This window comes from Lineus longissimus, chromosome 9, assembly GCF_910592395.1.
Source record: "Lineus longissimus chromosome 9, tnLinLong1.2, whole genome shotgun sequence".
Lineage (NCBI taxonomy): Eukaryota > Metazoa > Nemertea > Pilidiophora > Heteronemertea > Lineidae > Lineus > Lineus longissimus.
Window position 1 is genome coordinate 9,270,817 of NC_088316.1, and position 21,196 is coordinate 9,292,012.

The 21,196-nt window shown below is 38.3% G+C and overlaps 1 protein-coding gene and 2 long non-coding RNA genes across 5 annotated transcripts in view; 2 read left to right on the forward strand and 1 right to left on the reverse strand.

The window, feature by feature from the left end:
• The window catches only part of LOC135493844 (gamma-aminobutyric acid type B receptor subunit 2-like), a 600,170-nt gene that overhangs the window by 26,896 nt on the left and 552,078 nt on the right, over positions 1-21,196 (reverse strand). The gene's annotated exons all lie outside the window — the stretch shown is intronic.
• LOC135493909 (uncharacterized) lies at positions 657-2,022 on the forward strand. 2 transcript variants are annotated; one of them, XR_010448319.1, is made up of 4 exons: positions 657-714; positions 1,065-1,140; positions 1,348-1,418; positions 1,639-2,022. It is a non-coding gene; the product is annotated as an uncharacterized LOC135493909 (long non-coding RNA). The 2 variants fall into 2 exon arrangements; XR_010448318.1 differs by lacking the exon at positions 1,639-2,022 and having other exon boundaries at positions 1,348-1,631.
• Positions 4,625-5,711, forward strand: LOC135493150 (uncharacterized). The gene is made up of 3 exons (XR_010448201.1): positions 4,625-4,691; positions 4,992-5,057; positions 5,463-5,711. It is a non-coding gene; the product is annotated as an uncharacterized LOC135493150 (long non-coding RNA).

Genomic DNA, 21,196 nt, shown 5'->3' on the forward strand with positions numbered 1-21,196 from the left:
AAGTGGTAGTTTTGAAATTCGAATGTGCATTTATTGATGTAACGATAAAGTACATTTCCGAGAATAATTAGTGAAAGTTTCAGTAGGTGTCGATTTTTGTAAAGTAGTGTATAGGCGATGGATTGGCTCAGCCATGTGCTCGTCGTGTCAGCGGGGCGCAAGCCGTCATGGGGGATGTAGGCTACACTACAATGCACGTGATTGATGGTTGAACATTCACTCTCGTTGACAGTGTATTATTGAAATATTTGATTGTGATGATGGTGTATTGTACTAGGCCTTGCATGCTCCCAACGTGTGGCATATTTCACATTGATACTACCAGTATCAATTACAAAAAAATAGATTGTGAGTAACAATAGGCCTACATTCTACAATCAATGCTACATGTCATGGGGGTGGGAACGGGGAAGGGGGGGGGGTAACTGTCTCGACGTCCCGTTAGGAAAAAAAGGCTTATCCCGTTTCCCAATACGCAATTTTAGCCGAATCGTGACGCAAAACACAGCTTGTCTCGAATCCCGCTAAAATAAGGGTGTCTATCCCGAATCCCGACAGTTATTTTCGGCCCATCCCAGTGTCCCGAAAATACCCGTTCTCCCCCTCATACATAGTAGACCATATTGTCACATTGATGTTTTCTTTCATTACAGTCAGACTTCGAGATCTACATTTTCGACAAAGGCCTGGTGTAATATTACGTACTTGATGAAGGTAATATTAATTTCTTCAAATTTGAAGCATGACGTTAATGGGGTACCAGCACAACTTCATTGATTGCTACGTGGCGCTGGTGGTAACTAAGGTATTGCATCGCTCATATCACTTGAAAAAAACATTTACCCTAGTTACGACCAAAGCTGCTTAGCAGAGGGCGATACCTCATCAGGGCGCCACAATCATATCATTGGTGTGAAAGCATTTGTATGAAGTTTTTCAGTTCTCAATGTGTTCAAAACCTTAATTGTGAAATTGTGCACTTCGAATTCAAATTTACGTCACTACATTAGTTTGACATCCATTGATGTCACGGTAATTTCACTGTTATGCTGTGCTGCTTTCAGGTTTAATGACACGAATGAGTACAAGTACATTACATTTTTCGACGAAGGCCTTCTGTAATTTCATACGCTTCTTACGGTTAGTATTAATTCATAATTTCTAGTAAAAAAGTTAATTTTGAAAGTGAAAAATATGTTACAATACAATAGACCTGCAAATACCATATACGCAAGTTTTGAACAAATATCACACATATTCCCCAGTTGACTTGTGATGATATTGATAATGGTGGTGGTGGTGTTATCATGTACATGGCTTCTAACGTAGTAAATGTTTTCTTTTCAGCAACATTCAATAGATTTATTTACTGTATTATCATTTCGACCAAGGCGAATTCGACACTTCAATTACACAAGGTTAGTAACTTTTGTTCACAAAATCCAAATGGAGGCAAATACAGAACAATCAAACTTAGTCATTCCAGTCAGTTACTGAAGCACAGTGAAAACTGTCGGGAGCAGTGCAACTGATGGCATGTCAAACTTCCAGTGACTGTCCCTGTCCATATATTTCAAGACAGTACAAATCTTGTAATCATTTTGTTTATGCAATGTACGTTATTATGTATCATTTCAGCACAATCAAACTTAGTCATTCCAGTCAGTTACTGAAGCACAGCGAAAACTGTCTGAATTAGTGCTGCTGATGGCATGTAATTACTCTGCTACCACTACCAGTGACAGTCAATGTCCATATATTTTCAAGTGTGCGAAATTAGTACTCGTCTACTTCTTAGTGTTATTTGAATGCAATGTATGTTATAAAAATATTTTTTCAACACTATATCAACATTCTCATTCCTGTCAGTTTCTGAAAATCAGCTAAAGCAATCGCTACCAATGCAGCTGATAACAGCAATTCTTTTTGTTCCCAATGCCCATCCATGACAATATATTTCACGCATGTGACAATCATGTAATCATCCTGTTTTTTGTGTTCCATTCATGCAATAAATAAATTCAGTATTTTCAAATCATTGGTGCTACAAAACTATTCTCATTATAGATTATTCATATTCTATAAAATGCTGTCATGTCAAATTTTGTGTGCTATAAATCATTATGAAGTCGGCATTTTATATACAACTTTTGTACTCCTCCTAAATAAACATACAAATCTTGTTTTATGTAAACTTTGTATATGTGACCTGTCACAGCAAAACCAGGCGCATGTCGCTCTGAGCTTGGCAGGTTGAGACGGACTGTTTGTTCATTTATCTATTGTCTGCCTTTTGTAAAATATGAGCACATCAATTTCTTCCATTATCTCCTGGTGTCATTTAGGCTCATCTTCTGTGCGACATGTACCTGGTTTTGCTGTGACGGGTCACATATTCTATAGATATACAACACTCTAATGTCACAATGCCTCTCTCACTCGCTTTTAGATAGCAAGATGTATGAATAAACATGACACACCAACTATGTACAAAATTGCTAACAAACTGCACCATTTGTCAGTACACCACATGAAATACAGAGATATGTCTTAATTCTAATCTTTCATTAGCGACACCATTTCTTACCCGAGTGCCTCCTTCATTCATACATCTTGTACTTTAACTCAAGATACCCATCTTTGAATATTTTTAGTATACCAAGTACTACAATGTCAATGTATTGAAGTCATGTTCTTGTAGTGTTATTGGCTTTCTATTATCTTGTCAAAATACCACTTGGTTCTCGCAAAATCTCAATAAAAACAAATGCTATTGCATGTATTGCATATTCTAACAGCTATCCACTGTATCGATTTATCCATCATCTGTACTATTTGTCACAAAAATGTTATATTATGTAAATCATATTTCATTACATAATGCACACTGCCAATTACTGCTGAACCATTCATATGTCATTTAAATAAATAATTTTCAACTTTTTAAAACCGTCTTATAGTGCTGTTCTTGTCACTTAGCTGAACCAATTGCTCTATAGCATGACATTTCCAGAAATGCCCCAGGGACTGACAAGTGCTGTTTTAACAGAGAGGTGTCCTATAAAACTGAGAAGTCGAGTTGAATGGAAACAACCAATTTGGAACCAAAAACTACTGTCCTTATTAAAGAGGTTGTCCTCAATAGAAAGGTGTCCACAAAAAGTAGGTCCACTGTATATGAAAGTACAAACCCTGGTACATGTAGTGACATCATCTACTCCTCGACGCAAGGGCCCAACGCGCCGCGTAGCGGCAAAAAAGCAAAGCTGGCGAAACATTTATAACGGGTCACCGTCACTTATTATTGGACTTATAGCGCATTTACGGGGTTGCAACTATTTTGCTTTATAGTGTCACCAGGAAAGAAAAGCATGCGACCTAACGCCGATCTATTTGTATAAAGTGATAATTGGAAGGTATATAGTAGGAAATATCAATAAAATAATCATTCCATGTCGTCTTTTGAGGGCATTTTTGATTGTAAAAAATATATGTGTACGTCACCGTAGTCTCTGCAATGATAATTTTATCAGAGCAGTCTCGCGCAAGTAGAAGTTCTTTACCTATTAGTTCTTCACTTATTAGTCTCAACGTCTGGCGCAAAGCCAGACGTTTTCCATTACGATTTCACTACGATGTTTGACAATAAGGAGCAGTGCGCGAGATATGCTAATGAGCAGACTTCCCTCGCTTGAGTTTCTGAAGAATGTTCCATATCGCGCTAAGCTCATCACTACTGATTATGACAGGCGTGCAACGGTAGGTATCTGCTCCCCAACTTCCACCCTAATACGGTACAATAAGTTACCATTTGATGGGAATGGGACAATGCCCTCACTGTGTATGGAGTCATAGGGATAAGAAGACATTATTCATTAGTGTTGGTACAAGTGATTTTGCCCAAAAAGCATGCGCATTCAAAAAACAAAATATGCAAGGTATCACGTACATGACCATGACGACGTGCAGAAAGTGCACTGGCCAGTGCATACCCTATGGCTATGTACTAGTAAACATGGTAAACATGAACAACATCATTATTCATCGGCAGTTCATTTTACTCCGAGCTTTTCCTGAAACATATAGCCATGATGATTAGGCCTACCATGTACCATGACCAATAACAGCACTAGATCATGTGGATGTCAACAAGTTCACATGAACCGTATAATCCCGCATGGCGCATGTGGGGCATGCGTCTAAACCAAAGCCCCAAAATCACTTGTTTTGGTCTATTTCAGTTTCACTTGTGTTTCCCCCGTCTCCCAGTCCATAATACATTTACAGTTTACAATCCCCGATCATGGCCCAACAAAAGGACATCGGTTGACTAAAGGAACACAACTGTTCAATGGATTTATAGTTGAATGCGATCAAACTACGTCTTTTCAATCGTGGATTGTAAATTTAACCCCATGGGCCTAGGGAAGGCCCTATAACAATACTTTCGACACAGTTATTATCTCCGCTGCCTCCACCATGTTACACACAGTGCTCACTGCTGATTCTAAAATGCGCCACCTTATAGTCAAAACAGGACATATGTTCTTCTAGGAATAGATCTCTTTCCAATATTTCGTCATTCCACTATCGTCATCACCTCATCATACTTTCATTGACATTACAGGCACACATCCACAGAGCACTCTTCAAATCATCTACACAGTGGTTATCCAACTAGGATTATAAAGGTAATTTCTTAGCCCCGCACAGTGGGTTTCAGTCTTGATAAAGGGGCACTATTGCTAGCAGCTAGGTAGGCAAGATAAAGTTAGACGAAGTAGCCGATAGGGGTCTCTCACCCCTCAAAGTCGGTCACAACTATTCAAGCTTGTACAAGGAATACATGCAGCGCTGACTCTAACAAGACCCAATGGGAATGTCGCACAGTCATCTGTCAAAAACAAGACCTATGTTGCAGTATGATCTCTTGCCAATATTTAATAATTGCACTATCGTCATCACCTCATCATACTTCATTGACATTACAGGCACACATTGACATTGACCACTGTTGCAGTCAACGACACAGTCGCTATCCAAGTAGCATTATAGAGGTAATTATCATTATCATACCTCATTAGCATGTGAACCAATCACGTCGCGTCCTTTGCGATCACGGCAAAGCCTCATGGAATAATGTCTTTCACCGTTGAATAATTTTTCATATTCCATGCCTACAACTTCAATTTCTTCATATTCCATGGCTAGAAGTTCAATACTAATATAATATCCAAGATAAAGTTACAAGAAGTAGTCAATAGGGGTCTCTCACCTCTCACTGTATGTCCACACTATTCACGCTTGTACGAGGAATACATTCAATGCTGAATCTAACAACACCCAGTGCCCTTACTCTGTATATTAGTCACTGGAAGATGGCCCATTTCACTCCTTGCTTCTACTTCACCTATAGTCTCATTGCAAACGCCTCAGTTCTATGATATCACATTCACTTTCAGCTGTCATGCAACGCAACAACTGTGCTATCTGCCATCGCACATCAACGAAGAAGTGCAGCCGCCCACATTCCACCTCACGTCTGTCCGACCAGCTGCAATCCTCGAGGACGCCCCACTGTACCACGATTTCACTTCGATGTTTGACAAGAAGGAGCAGTGCGCGAGATAGGCTAATGAGCAGACTTCCCTCGCTTGAGTTTCGGAAGAATGTTCCATATCGCGCTAAGCTGACCACTGCTGACCATGACAGGCGTGCATTGGACTGGTACAGGTTGGAACTAAACATTGAATATGTTGGTGGTGACGCTTTCTGATGAGAAGTTGGTCGTGACTGATGCAGTATCCTTGGACTTGTCCACAGCATCGTTCAATCATTGCTCTCTGAGCTGCCTTGATTCTGTACTTACCCAAATACTAAGACCAAATGCCTGTTGACTGTGCTTTAAGAGAGACTGGCGCCATGCCTAGAGATATGACTGACCCCTATTGGCAAATTTGTATGACTTTATCTTGCCTACCTAGCTGCTGCCTATAGTCTCCCTTTAACTGCGGAACACTTCAAAGTCGATAAAATGCCATGTTCCACCTTTTAATGTGTTCAGACCGCCATTTTCAAAATAATCAAGTCAGGACACTGCCTTCTAGTCTCATAATAAATTTTGCTTTCCTCAATAATAACATTTCTTCTTCTTCAATGCTTTCATCATTCCAAACTTCTCCTCCTCTGACTTTTACAGGGGTACAGTCATGGCAATCAAAACCCAAATACTGAGACCAAATGCCTGTTGACTGTGCTTTAAGAGAGACTGGCGCCATGCCTAGTCTCTCTTAAAGCACAGTCAACAGACACCAACCCCCTCAGACTCAGAAATCACAAACGCCCAACCCTTCCTGCTACCTTAATACTTCTGGATGTGAACACCTGCAAATGCAGCGACAATGTCACATCAGTTATTTAATTCATCGTCCTTTGTGCAGATGGCACCACCCATCAAGCATGTTGGTGACGAATAGTGTCGCAGCATTTCGTCACCGAGCTTACACGAAAATGCACTGTCATTCATTCAGTCATAAGTGTAAGACTGTAGGGTTGTTTCCAACCAAAACATGTTCGAAATGTGTCAAGCATTCGGAACACCCAAAGACTGATTAGAGAAGTCAAAATTGAATGGAAACAACCAATTTGGGACCAAAACTAGTGTCCTTATTTGAAAGGTTGTCTTTAATAGAGAGGTGTCTACTAACGGAGGTTCCACTGTATATAATGTAGGAACCCTGGTTGTGACATTGTTGACAGGAAACAACCTTATGGCTGAATAAATGGTCCTGGTCTCCAGTCATCTGCAGCCATTAGGGTATTCATTCTTTTGCTGGCTGCTTCATTCTCTGCTAGTTGAAAATGGGTCATCCTAAACATCATCCACAAGGATTTTAGTCATTGATTGCAATAAATTGTTATGATCATAAATTCACAAACATCATAGACTACCTGTGATAGATGCCGATTGTTTCAAATAGTTGCCACATTTCGAACTTTTCATAGCTGGCATAACGCTGCAGTCCTACACTTACATGAATGCATGAAACTCTCTCCATCAAATCGTGTGCCGTAAATTGCCATAGCCAATACAATCGCCAGCCCCCCCACGACAATTTTACTTCCTTTTGCTTACCAGATAAGAAAGACTGTATAGCTGATTACTATATATATTAGAACCTTGTAGGTCAACACTGCTGAATACTACATACCTATTTATGATCACCAATCTTCTCCCACTCTTTCTTCTTACCGAATGTGTCCACACTGCACTTATGGTCATTGTACTTTCATCTTATGTAAAATGTAACTTTTTACACGGTTTCAATAAACGATTTGTAATTTGTAATTTGTAAATTATAAATTTCACTAATAATTTGACGCCGCCAATTCCACTGGTCTTCGAAATACGTAAGCTACACTGTTGACGACTATGACACTCCTCACAAACCACATTGTGAATCAGACGCCGATAGGCTTGTAATATACTCTATCTGGGGATTGTAAATGCGTATTAACAATGATACTTTCTGTAAGGTAGATGTGGTGGGCATAATTTTGACGATGATAAATATGCGGACCACATTTTGATGGTAATCTCAATGCTGCCACCGGGAATTCCCGAGGCGGAGATTTGTGAATTGGTCATGTGATTTGCTGTGAAAATGGCGTAAGGCCTAACATGCATAAACTGGAGAGAAACTGGAGGAATATGTTTTTGACAGCCAGGTAGCTTGCTTATTATTAGTTTACAGATAAACTCTGCCTGTTCTGGCTCTATTGGAAATGTCACCAGCACACTGCATTACTCCTAATACAACTCCACCAGTAACCCAGCAAAGCTCCTAGGCCGACAGGCCTCTAGTTTTTTGTTAAATAGACGAATTTACCGAGTTTTTAACAGTTTAAGAAAAATCTATATCTTAAATGGAACGTGCAAAGAGCAGAAATAGTGCCTCGCAACACTTCGTGCATTCAAATATAAAACTAAAAAGAGACTTTGCAGGGTTTGTATCTCTGATGGTTTATCAAAAAATTACAAAAAACATCTAAAATCTGAAAAACACAAAACTGACCTGAAACAATTATTAGAAAGTATCAATAAAATATTCACCCCACCCAACGAACCGGCGAAACCTGAGGAACTCCAGGAACCTGATTCGAATGAAGCTGTCACTCCAAGGAGGATACCGCGGTGACGTCACATCACGTGATCACGACCCATGTTAATGATCGCTATGGCCAATCAGATTCAGTCTACTGACAGCACAAGCACTGAACACATCTCCACGTCTCACTGTCTGATGCGCTCCTGTACACAAAAACACCAATAGACATGAAATATTGCAATACCTAGTATGGATTCTTCCTGTGTAAAATAAAATTTACAGAGCAGATTAACTTCCACGAATAAAAAAGACGTTTGGCGTGGCCAAAGTGCGGAAATAATGTCTCCGCTAAAATACACTACTAAATACACTAGGCAATGCACTACGCAATACACGGTAGAGATGCAGTTGAGTTTGTTATTGTTTTGACTTAGAAGCCCGCCCATATCATAATATATTCATGTATTCATGAAGTATGAACTCATTTCTGTCCCATACAACTCTAAGAACAGTCAATTTCTCCTTAAATCATCACCGAAACCGCGATATCCGCAGGAAGATTTCGTTCTAGTGTCCGAAAATGCATGATCTCACAGGGGCGCTAACTCGACAAATAGAGGGGATCTATGGGGATCTATGCGAGTTTTAGGTCCTACAGGCCTCGAACTTGTAAAATCTGTAAACATGCCTCCAAATCCCATTATGATAATGAAGAGATTGCCCCATATCTGGTAGACTGTTTTGAAACCATCGCTAATTTTGGAAGATCGGTGCCCGGTTATTTGGTTTTAAAAACCCTATTTTTTCCCATCAAAACAGCACTTTTCATTATTCAAATGATAACTTATTGTCTGAAGACTTATTTCATAGCAGAAAAGTACTAATAACTCTGATTTGATGAGGAAAATCTAACTTTATTTGATGACTTGATTTTCCTTTGGCCGTGGATCCAGTTTGTTTACAATATGCAGCGCCATCTTGGAAAAGCCGTGACGTCACCGCGGAATCCTCCTTGCTGTCACTCCAGATGAACAAACTTCACAGTCAACGGAAAAGAGGACTTTTTTTGGTAGATGTTAGGAAAACTAGACATAACGCGATTCGTGTGAATCGCAATGTATGCCCCCGCTGAGTGGGCATATTTTTAATGTTGGGCAGGTTGAAGGAAATGAATTTAAGTGCTTATACTGGTAGTAATCTGCTTACTGTATTTATGCGCATTTTAGCGCACTGCACGCGCTAATTGAGGGTGCAGTTAAATTCAATTATAAGCGTAGTTTAAGCGCAGTGCGCTAATAATTGAACAAAAAATATGTTCTTGATGTGCGTGTTGATTGGTGGCAGGAGAGGGTCATTCCACCTGGAATGAACAGCAGTTGTGTGTTTGGCTGCTTAAAAGTGTCTTTCTCTTCGTCTTTCATGTGGCAGTGCGCGGTATTAAGAGTTAACATGCTAGAGTACTAGCGGGGTTAAACATGGAAGCATGCAGCACGGGACTGTGACAGTTTGTTCACGTATTCTTCCAGCATGTTATTAGAAGTCATGCAGCCTCCCTTCGATGCAGTGACGATGACGTCTCCGAAAAATATTAGCACATGCGTTTATAATCGGGCAAAGTGAAGGCTGAAAATATACCCTAAAACAAGCGATTTTTGTTTATAAGCGCATGTGCTAAAATGCGCATAAATACGGTATGTAGTGTGACAAGTTTTCATCAACCAGTCATGAAAGGACTGATGATGGGCATCGTAAGTTGGGTTTGGAGAGTACCTTTGGAGACAGTGGTCATGGTGAAAACCGTGTCCTTGTTGCAGTAATCAGCCATGAAAGGACTGATTATGAGCACTGTAACTGGTGTTCTGAGAGCAGCTCTGGAGGTGGTTACAGTGGAAAGAAGTGTCCTTGGTGGAGTAATCAGCCTTAAAGCGGTGATTGGCATCGTAATCGGTGTTCGGAGAGCAGCTGTGGATCAAGGCAGTCGTCACAGTGGAAACGGTTTGCTTGTTGCAGCTCTGGGGCATTCGTCCGCCATTGCTTTATATGGAAGAAGCCAAATTTGTGGGTTGGTGTGTTGGGCTGAGGTGGGAGTTGAGGAACATCAATTGGATGGGTATCGTAGCTGGTGTTCTGGTAGCAGCTGTGGAGGCAGTGGTCGAAGTGGAGGAGTTGCTTCCAAGGGATGCCGAGTGGCCACTCTATTACTGATTGAACGTATAGTAGACTGGGATGTGGTAGCTGTAGTATGTTCTGCACACTCCTGCATGTATTTCATCAGGATGCGACTTGATATAGATGTGATCTAACAGTGTGCAGTTGAGTGTTGTAAGTTCCTTGATGAGTTGTTGAAATGAATGCAGCGGGTGTTCCGGCACTTGAAGACGTTCTTTGAGTAGGTTGTAGTTGAAATCTCCGCCGATCACAGTATGCAATGGAGATGGAATGGTTCTCGGGTTAAACTGTTATAGGGCGGAATGCAAAAATCAAGTTGGTGGCCTGGCGGCCATCTTGGATTTTTGGTCGGGCCCAAAATCAATAGGGCACCTCCCCTTCACTCGAACATCACACCACAGAAGTTTCAGGTTTATCACTCACTCGGTTCTCAAGTTATGGGGTGGAATAAAAAAAACAAAGATGGCCGCCTGGCGGCCATGATGGATTTTAGGTCGGGCCCAAAATCGATAGCGCACCTACCCTACACTAGAGCATCACACTACAGAAGTTTCAGGTTTATCACTCACTCGGTTCTCAAGTTGGGGCAGAAATGGGGCAGAAAGCGAAAAACAAAGATGGCCGCCTAGCGGCCATAATGGATTTTAGTTCGGGCCCAGAATCGATAGGGCACCTCCCCTACACTAGAGCATCACACCACAGAAGTTTCAGATTTATCACTCACTCAGTTCTATAGTTAGGTGGCGGAATGCAAAAAAACAATATGGTGGCCTGGCGGCCATGTTGGATTGGGCTTTGGCCCAAAATCAATAGGGAGCCTTCGAGACCCTAGGCCTTCACACCATAAAAATTTCAAGTCTACCGGACAAGCGGTTCCTGAGTTATAGAGCGGAATAGAGTGCTGACGCGGACACGGACGCGGACGCGGACGCGGAAACCAGCCAAGAACATAATGCCCCCATCTCAACTTCGTTGAGCGGGGGCATAATTAAAGGTATAGAAATAGTAAAAAGATTCAGTGGCAAGACTGATTTTGTAACTGCACAATTTAGACAACCCAAGGAAGCAGCAACCCTGGTGAAATACAAACAGAAATTTGTTAAGATGTTATCACTTCTCAACAGTTCCCATTTTAAGATAAGTATTACCGTGGAAGTTAATTTCGTTAAAGCATAATTTTTGAGGGGTAACACCGAACTCCTTCATGGTATCCAATCGCCATTTGAGGTGGTATTTTGGGAATATAAACCAGAAGTTGCTGTGCAAAAATGTTTGGATTACAATACATCAAACTGCAAATCGAGGAGAGGTATTTTATGGGCAGCGGTTTAACGCTTAAAAATGACAAACAAATCTGATTTAATTTTAGTTGCGTACAGAGACACCAAAGGCGGGCACTTCGTTAAACTTCCTTTCAAATCTAGTTTAATAATTAATGTACAATGTAATGACGGGAAGTGTTTTTTGTGGAGTTTAATAGCAGCATGTTATGAACCAACTAATCACCACTGTAATGCTGGTTCCTATAGAAACTATGAAGGTGAAATCAAAAATAGAACGAGAAAATAATTTGTTGATCAATAATTTTGGCTTGAAAACTTATAAGGTAGGTTCAGAAAACATTCTGGATTACACTTGAGAGCCACTCTACCTATCCAAAGATTTTGAAGATGAAAACGTCATCAACATTCTGTATTACCAAGTACATTACATACTACTGAAAAATATATCTTTGTTTTTTCGGAGGAAAAGCAGTCATAAAAAATATTTTTTTAGAAGGTGTATGAATGCTTCTGATAGGGAAATTACTCTACTTAATCACAAAATGAAATGTGGGGTTCATGATTATTGTGAAATTAAAATGCCGCAGAAGTGAAGCGCAACAGCAAATCTAAAATTTAAAAACTACATGTTTAAAATTAGGGTTCCTTTCATAGTGTATAAAGATTTCGAATCAACTAGCACACATGAAAATGCTGCCGATGTCACACACGTTAGTGATGTTGATGACACACATGTATTGATGCTTATGGCACTGAGGGGTCAGAAGAAACTAAGAGATTAAAATCCCAAAAAGCCTCTGCGGCGGGATGTTACATTCACTCAGATTATCAAGAACTTTTTGAAAGCGCATATTTTTCATACTGCGGGGAGGACGTGGTTGATTGGTTTTGTGAATGGTTAATGAGTAAGGAAGATGAATTTGGGAAACTTTTAAATACAGAATTAAAATGGAATTGACTAGAGCAAGCAAGTTTTGAGTTGGATAAGCAAAATGGAAACCGCTATTATTGTGGTAAAACAACTAAGAACACTGAAAAAATGGTTCTAGATCACGATCATTACAGCGGTAAGTTCACAGGTGCAGCCCACAACTTCTGTAACCTCATGGCAAAACACGCCAACTTTGTTCCGATTTTCTCCCACAATCTTAGTCACTATGACTCTTATCTTTTCATCAAAACACTGGTTAAAAAAACACTGATTAGGAAGACAAAAGGTAACAGACTGAAACTACTCCCAAAATCAGCAGAGGAATATATTTCTGTTCAGTTTGGCTGTTTGCGGTTTTTAGATTCATTCAGATTTCTACATTCCGGTTTGGATAATATCACAAAATCAATGGTAGATGATGACTTCAAAATCACCAGGAAGTTTTATCCAAGCAACGAAGATTTCAAATTACTGAGATAGAAAGGTTCTGTACGATATTATTTTTACACCTCGCAAGAAAGTTACAATGAAGAAACACCAAGAGAAGATATTTTTTTAATGATTTGAAAAATGAAATGGTGTCTCCGGAGGTGTATTAAAAAGCAAAAGAGATTTGGGAACACTTCAAAGCAAAAACCAACCCTAGTTCCTCCTGGGATCATGGAAAGTTTATCGATCTCTCCCTAAAATCTGATGTGTTACTTTTAGCAGACCTTTTTGTAAAATTTAGAGTGGTCAATTTAAACCATTTTCAAATCGATCCTTGTCATTGTTATTCCACTCCTGGTCTCACTTGGCAATCGGGGTTGAAATATACAGATATCAATCTCGAACTGCTAACCGAAGTTGCTGAAGATGAGAAAAACTAGTATGGTGTTTAATAAACCAATTTACATTGGGGCCACAGTTCTAGAACTATCTAAATTACTAATGTATAAATTCTACTACGAAATTTTACAACCACATTTTGGTGAGAAAAACATAGAGTTGCTCTATCTTGATACTAATAGTTTTGTCTTAAAGTTAAAGACTGACGATTTGACAAAGGACCTTACAACTCTGAAGGGACATTTCAACTTCAGTAACTATCCAAAAGACCATCCACTGCGTTATAAGAGTAGGGTGAATGTCCCGGGATATTTCAAGGATGAGTTGGCTGGGGATAAAATGAAAGATTGCTTTGAAAAGTAAAATGTATGCCTATAAAACTAAGACCTCTAAATTAGAAAAGTTAAAGGGAATAAGCAAACATGTGGTAAAAACTGATATTTACATCTACTACAGTACGTTGGTCGATAGAAAAAGATGGTATCATGATATGAGAGTGTTAAGATCTGACAGGCACGAAATGTTTGTGGAGGAAGTTAATAAAAGCAATTTAAATCCATTCAACGATAAGAGATATATTTTTGATGATGGAATTTCAACAGTTCCTTATGGAGCACCAACTTCCACTGGCTATAGCGAATAAAACACCTGTGATTCATAAAATGCGTGTTTCTATGAGACATTGTGGTACAATGGGGAAACTTAAAAAAAATACCTCGGTTGTACTAACCAGTTTTTTATGATTGGTTGGATTGGTAAAGAGACGGTAAAGTTATTGTTGATGAAGAACGTGATCATGTTTTGCCGGTGGCTCCTTTTGGAGATGTTCCAGAAGTATGTTGGCATTGGTCAAATATAAATCCAATTAGTCGAGAAGAAAATCGTAAGAAGAGTGCAGAGGGAGATCACAGTCTGTACAAACTTCAACTTCAAATCGCTAAATATTTTCTAGAACATTATGAGTTTTCAAATAGAGCAGAAAGGAATCGAACTGTGTGGTTTTTCAGCTTTGGGTTAGATAGTCTTAAAAAACGTTTAAAATTCAACATTAAACAAACATTCAACTGAAGTTGATTTTATGTTTGGAATCGGTAACCACTTATGGCAAGCGGAGTGTCCAGTAATTTAAAAAAACCTAGTTTTATTTTTAAAAAACTGGTTTTTTACCTAATGAACTCAGTTTATTTGGAAAAAATATAAGTTTTTTTAAAACAACCTTGTTTATTAGCTAATAAACCGAGTTTCTTTAATAAAACCAAGTTTTTTACTTTCTTTCCTGATAAAGTAAGTTTTTTAACAGAAACTAACATTTTATGCTAAAAAACCTGGTTTATTACCTAAAAAACTTGGTTTTTTACCACATAATCGTATAAAATATAAGTTTCTGTACAGAAATGTCTATTTATTCAATAAAACAAGGTTTATTACCAAAACAACCTAGTTTATTTTAAAAAACTATGTTTATTACTAATAAACCTAGTTTTTTAAAACAAACCTGTTTTATTAGAAAACTTAGAAAACTTACATTTTTAAACCTCGATCCTACCTACACTGAGTTATCTGGGATGAGGTTAGGGTCTCACTAACTAGTTTACAGAGTGCAGTGCAGTGCAGCATTCCAAAGCTTTCCCATGTATGAATGCGGTGATCATGATGACTAGGAACGAGGTTCAATAGTGATACCGGATTGTATGCTACATGTGCTGCCGCTAGCGCAAGAATCGCATTGGCTACAGGGCAGTAGTATCACGTGGTGCCGAGGTTGCCCATCCTCGTCCCGATAACATCGCGGATTTGTGTACATGGGGCGAGGTAGAAAATACAAGTTTCTCGATAGAAAGTAGGTTTTTGCACGCCGTTTGTCCAGTTATTCAAAACAACCTACATTTTTACAATAAAACCAGGTTTTATTGCAAAAAACTAAGTTGTTTTGTATAAAACCAAGTTTTTTACGTAAAAAGGTAGGTTTATTAGCCATTTGTCCAGTTATTGTTAATAAACCAAGATTATTTGCTATAAAACTAAGTTTATTACCACTGGATGAAAAACTTATATTTTAGGGAATGAAACCAAGTTTATTTGTTAAACTTGACATTTGTGGATAGAAACAAGGTTTATTAGGTAAAAACCTTGGTTTTATTAAAGAAACTCGGTTTATTAGCTAATAAACAAGGTTGTTTTAAAAAAAAACTATATTTTTTACCTAATAAACCTTGTTTCTATCCACAAACCGGGTTTTTAAAAATAAATCTAGGTTTTTTTAATTACTGGACACTCCGCTTGCCATAACCACTCAATGAATTTTTCTTAGTATCCTTTCCATTTAACTAATGCATTATTTTCTCCCTTAACTGTTTTGTAACGTAAAACCTTTTCGATCTTGTATTCGATCTGATCTGGGTTTGGAACGTTTTAACTTAAATCCTCTGTGTAAAAATAACCTTCCATAATTTCTGATTGATAATCCTGAAGGTGGTTGACGATAGGTTTTGCGAAAACTATTTGTTTTATTTCAAAAACTTCTACTGTGAAATTAGGAAGGAAACCTTTAGAAAATATTGTTTTGTATTTGGATATTCTCACACTGTCACCAATCTTGTGTTTTGGTTGACCATAAGAGAAATGCTCCGTAGAGATTGTACCACACTGTTCCAGCGTTATCTTCTTGTCTAGCTTCGATTGGTTTAATTCCAATAGATGAGTGAAATGTGTTGTTGTAACCATTCACTAGATTGTCAAGAATCTCCAACCATTTGTAAGTCTCTTTTGCAGTGAAATATTTCCACATTCTTATTTTTAAAGTTCGGTTAAACCTTTGGCAGCAGCTGCATTTTTGCTTGAGAAAGTTGAGAACCATTTCATGTTATTTTTCTCCTGTAATTCTTTCAGAAACTTGTTGTAAAATTCTTGACCATCATCAAATTATAGTTTCCCGGGTTTGGCTTCTTTAAAAATAGTGACAAATAAATCTTTCACTTCTTCTTCCTTCTATGTCTTTAGAGGTAAAGCCCAAGCGTAACGACTGAATAAATCAATGACAGTTAAAATGTATCTGAAGTTTTTATTGTCTTTTTGATACTTCTGTAAATCCACTGAATCGGCTTGCCATTGTTGATCGATGTAAGAAACCATTGTTTTTCGGAAAGTGACTTATTCTGTGATTGGTTTATGTAGTTGGTAGGTTGGTAAATTAGCTCGGAAATCTTTTAGTTCTCTGTTCTTGCTAAGTTTCCATCAGATTTTATTTTTCTCCAAAGTTGACTTCCATTTGTATAGGCCAGAGTGCTTTGGGGGTTAAAGTACAAGTCTCTCAGATATTGCTCCTTTGAAATTTCTTTCTTCGGAGGTAACGAAGCATACGACGTAGGCGGTTTCACCATGGGATTTTTCTGGGGGTTTCACAATTTATTCAACTTTCAAATTTATTCTAAATCATTTTCTCACAGTTTGTAAATGGCTGGAGTGATAATTGGTGCCGTAGCAAACGCTGTTACCTTTTCGGGGGCAGGATATCTTTTCAAAGCCATAGATAAAAATGGTTATCAAGATGAAATGAAAAGACACAATTTAGCTGTTGAAAGGTTACAAAGAGAATCTAAGGCTTGGGATGAACATCGAAAAGAAACCACTGATTTCGTTAACCTTCAATTGAAAAGAGAAAATTAAAGTGAGATTGATTTTCAAAATGTTGATGCATCTTTTGTTCTCTATAACGAACTTCACCCAGAGAATAGAGTACAACTGAGGAAAAGACCAGAATTAAAACATTTTTAAAGTCAGGAAATGAAAAACTACGAATATCTATTTATTGTTCGGAGTGTGATAGGTGTAGGATTTTTGGTGAAATATCTGATCTAGGTGTGTTATGTGTGTTGCGTGATGTTCGTTTTTCGAGATTTTAAAATTCCCCTCGGATTTGGATGTGTCGGATTTTTAGATTAACGTTTTTGGTGAAGAAAAATGATTTTCGATGATTGATTTAGATGTATTTTAGGAAATTAAGGACCTAGGTATTTTAGTGTTTTCACTTAAGGTGTAGCATATGTCCTTTGCATTGCCCAAAGTAGCTATTTGTTTGTTGAAAGTAGGATCAACGACCAAAGAAGGGGGTAAATTATCATTTTTGCAATTAAAAGGCCCCCTAGGAGAGGGGCCAACGCAAAAGACTTATACACACTAATATTTTATTTTGTGGTTGTGTTTTTTTAAAAATAAAATGGGTATCTATCTTTAAATTCTTCACAAGAAAACATGCTTCCCGCCCAAAAAATGGTTCTTCAGTGAATTCATCCGAACATTTTATGGGGTTTCTTGTTGGCTCAGTTTTTGTCACTTTAAATAAATCGGTTATGAATGTGAAAATGGTGACACTAGGAGGTAGGAAATCAAATGTCCACCAAGAATTGTAAAAGGATATCGATTTCAACGTAATTATTATATCTAATATTTATTTGTTCTGTTAAGTAATACTCAAAGAAGCCTCATAACATTCTTGTTATCTTATTATGAAGTCCATCACTATTTAAATCTAACAAAATTTATGATCAAACAATCTGCATAAATTACTTCCTAACCTCTTCCATTTTCTCATTCCCATTCAACACAATAACAACACATGGTAAATCCTGTTGGTTTTCAATGAATAGATTTTCATGAAGTTAATGAATCTTCTTTAGGTTATCTAAACTTAGTATTTGTTTGGTGATAACATTGTTTTACTTGTTCATGTACAAAGGGAGAACCACCCCGTATTCACGCACACCTTTGCACAAACTGACACAATTTCAAAACGTTATCGTATTAAATAACATAAAGGAAACGCACGCTATTTCACCGCTAACGTTAGTTTTTTTTCCAAATTGTAATTACGTCAAACACAGCCATCAAAAAGACACCTTTTTTGCGAGCAAACAATGCGGGTTGGACAATCTCGGATAACAACAAGATGACATTGTAAATGTCTGATGGTTCCCGATGTGCTGAATGTTGAAATAAAGTTCTGTTGACACTAGTTTTAATTCGAATTGAATTTAAACCTTAATTCGTATTAAGTGTTCACACTGAAAACGGTGTGGCACGATGCGGAACCGGTTAATCTCATGTTCAGCATCTCTGTAAGCCAGAGACTAAGGATTTCGTTTTATTTTGATCTGGTAGCATGGAGTATCGAAAATATGCTACGCTCTCGTCATTCTGTGACGTCATCATACACATTTCTTGTAAAGCACCTCCAAAACATGTTCAAATATCACAAGAAATACACTCAAAAATAGCAACAGTTTTATGTTTCAAGGTGATCAGATCTTGACCTCAAACCTTCAAAGTCACTGCATAATCTAAACTGCCACCTATCATAGGCATAGGTTAAGGCTCCACAACTCAACCCCTTCGACAGACCGAGATAGGAGAGGATGCCTGCTTTATAACTTTCGACCTTGCCCTTGACGTTTGACCTTCAAAGCATCACAGAAGATATAGATTGGCATGTTGTTCCCGTGTCATAGACTAAACAGTTGAAATATCAGTGGTTTCATTGGCAGGTGATTTGACCTTGACCTTGACCTCTGACCTTCAAGGTCATTGCATAACCTGAATGGGCAACCTCAATAACCTGGGCATAGGTGAAGGTTCCATGACTCTACTCCTCCCACAGACCGAGATAGTTCAAATTATCAAAATTGTTATATGAAAATCTCATGATATCTTAATGATCCAAATGCCTGACACTGTACATTTTCATGTCATTTAACTCTTTGGTAACTACACATTACCTAGACTTGGTTGCACATTGCTAACTTACTCAGATGTCAAGATATCTCAAAATATCAAATTCGATATATCAATATCACCATGACCCTGATAACTGAGATTGAATTTGATGCACTCATTGAAATCAGGCACATCAATAACCTAGGGTAGACCTTGTTTCCAAACTTCTAACCTGAATAGGGACAGAGATATTCGCATCTGAAAAGTGTGACAGACAAAATCTCACATCTCAAAATGTCAATTTCACCATGATCCCCGTGTCGTAAGTTGACAATGATGGGCTCATTAGATTGCTAGTGTCCACAAACCTAGGGGTAGGAACTGTTTCTAGACCTCTAACCCTCATTTTAACTGAGCTGTGACAGTCATAAGACTGGACAGACACACACACACACAGACGCACGCACACACAGACACACAGACACACAGACACACACACACACAGACAGACACCATGACCAAACACAATATGGTTCCTGTTCTGAAAGAACCAGGAACCATAATAAACCCTCCAGAATCATTTGCCCAAAAGTGTTGTCCTTTCACCATGTTCATTTAAATAAGGTTATCTTACTTGGAACGGTAAGCAAGCCGAATCGGCGTAAAAAATGGTGGTATGCACGTTATTAGGCCTAGTTTATTACGACACCAATCAGCGAACCCGCACGTCATGATGTTGGAGACCAAAGAGTCTGGTGGTTCCTCTGTCTTAATCAAAATCAACTACAGTCATGTACAGTTGTATTTCAAAGTAAAAAGACACCAAATACACATAGAATATCTCCAAAACCACAAGGGCTAAGCATTTCAGGTTTTTATCAGTTATCGATAAAAATGTTGGCCATAGATGTTAGCGATGAAATAGCGTGCGTTTCCTTTATGTTATTTGATAAGATAACGTTTAAAAATTGTGTCCGTTTGTGCAAAGCTGTGGATTTCTCCAAAAGTACTTGACACATTGAATTCAAACCAACGCTGTTCGTTGGAAGAAATAAAAAAATACAATGACTGATTGGTCAATTCCTGTTCCGCCTATTCCTGTTTCGCCTAATTCCTTATTCGCCTATTCCTGATTCGCCTACTTCCTGTTTCGCCTAATTCCTGCTTCGCCTAATTCCTGTTTCGCCTATTCCTGTTTCGCCTATTCAAATGTATTGCTAACCTCCCTACAGACGTAGGAATATGAACCGTCCCTTACTATAGTGTTAAAGGCTATCATTAAGAATAAAGTCTGAAATAACGGATTTAGCGACATGTCAATTATTTCAGTATTATTCGGAATAACTTTGGAAAATTATACATAGCTTACATCGGCTTATGTTTTAGCTTATTTTAAAAGGAAAGAAATAAAATAGTAAGAAAGTTTACCCTTTCATTAGATTTGAGAAAGGTTTCTTAGGCCTGCATTTTATATTGTGGATTCTCTTTCTTTTGTCTTAGTCAGTAACTGGCTTCGTAATAGAAAGAATACCTATAGCTACATTGTTCTTTAATATGACATGGGTTTTACAGCTGATTTTGATAAAATAATTATGAGAATGTACAATATTATGTATTTTTATCAAAAACTCATGAATTCCTGTTTTTATAAAATAAGCGACTGCTTTACTCTACTTAATCTATTAGTTTTTACTGTGTGTCAGTATGGTCATATGGTCAAATAAGTCCCGGACTGTCCCCGCTTTCAAGGTGACTCTTTCAAAACGGTCATGGCATGGTTTGTTAACAAAGTTGATGGCATTTGATTAGTCAAATTGTAATCACATCGTTAACATCATCCAATTGTCCCCTCACATTTTCCCCATAAAATGGACATGCATCCCTAAGGTTCCCCCTGGGAGAGTCGATTTATTGTAGGGGTACTAGAAAGTAGGCGAAACAGGAAGTAGGCGAAACAGGAATAGGCGAAACAGGAACAGGCGGAACAGGAATAGGCAAAACAGGAATTTTGTAGGCGAAACAAGATTAGGCGAAACAGGAATAGGCGAAACAGGCATAAACCGACTGATTGCTTTACAATGTTTTTAAGAAAACACTTGAATTACGTAATTCTTAGTGAGACTTTTATGCTTATTCCTTTATGCTACAACCTTGTGCAAACCTCGTTG